The sequence below is a fragment of the Triticum dicoccoides genome, chromosome 6B (genome assembly GCF_002162155.2).
Source record: "Triticum dicoccoides isolate Atlit2015 ecotype Zavitan chromosome 6B, WEW_v2.0, whole genome shotgun sequence".
NCBI lineage: Eukaryota > Viridiplantae > Streptophyta > Magnoliopsida > Poales > Poaceae > Triticum > Triticum dicoccoides.
In genome coordinates, this window is record NC_041391.1 from 541,865,774 (window position 1) to 541,866,299 (window position 526).

Here is a 526-nt window from a genome sequence, read left to right on the forward strand (position 1 = left end):
CAAGATGATGTAGACCCGTCCCTAAGTAGCCTAAACACCTTAGGAAACGGTAAAAAACCGCAAACTCAAAATCTCAAGGAAAATGTCAAATGGTGGTAGCGGAATGCGATGGTGGTTCCGGAGTTAGCGATGTGGAAGTGGTGGTGGTGGTTGATGACTAAGCGACTGTCCCTAAGTAGCCTAAACACCTTAGGAGACTCAAGTCACCACTCAAGCAACCACAAATGCTATATGGATAAAAACGGGTTAGGTTGCGGAAAGCGATGGTGGGTTTGCATATGATATGGTGGATGGCCTATGCAAAGATGCAAAAATGCTAATTTTTTGATGGAGTCAAATGGTGATGGAACCTATCTAGATGGATGGGGGATGTCAATAGATACTCAACAAGTTAAAGAACGCGAAAAGACTCTGGGAGTGAAAGTTATGGCCGAAACAGGAAAGTGCACGCGACTGATTCTGGGGGGGTGCGGGTGCCCGGGGTGGGAAGGGGCAAACAGCCCGGGAGTGCGGGCACCCGGGGTGG